A 208-nucleotide genomic window follows, 5' to 3' on the forward strand; every position below is an offset into this window, starting at 1 on the left:
CTAGTATGTCGCTCAAGGATTATATGAATTTTAAGTAATTAGTTTGATGGGTGCGATCATACCAGCACTAATGCACCGGATCCCATCAGAACTCCGCAGTTAAGCGTGCTTGGGCGAGAGAAGAACTAGGATGGGTGACCTCCTGGGAAGTCCTCGTGTTGCACCCCTCGTTTTTGTTTTTTCCGCCTTGCGAGATAAATTGACAAGA

At 46.2% G+C, this 208-nt stretch overlaps 1 non-coding gene across 1 annotated transcript; it reads left to right on the forward strand.

Annotated features, from left to right (window-relative positions):
* The first annotated feature begins 48 nt into the window (after nucleotides 1–48).
* On the forward strand, nucleotides 49–167 carry LOC118345101. The gene has a single exon (XR_004798760.1). It is a non-coding gene; the product is annotated as a 5S ribosomal RNA (ribosomal RNA).
* The last annotated feature ends 41 nt before the right edge of the window (nucleotides 168–208 follow it).

Source organism: Juglans regia, unplaced genomic scaffold (genome assembly GCF_001411555.2).
Source record: "Juglans regia cultivar Chandler unplaced genomic scaffold, Walnut 2.0 Scaffold_14386, whole genome shotgun sequence".
NCBI classification, from domain to species: Eukaryota; Viridiplantae; Streptophyta; class Magnoliopsida; order Fagales; family Juglandaceae; genus Juglans; species Juglans regia.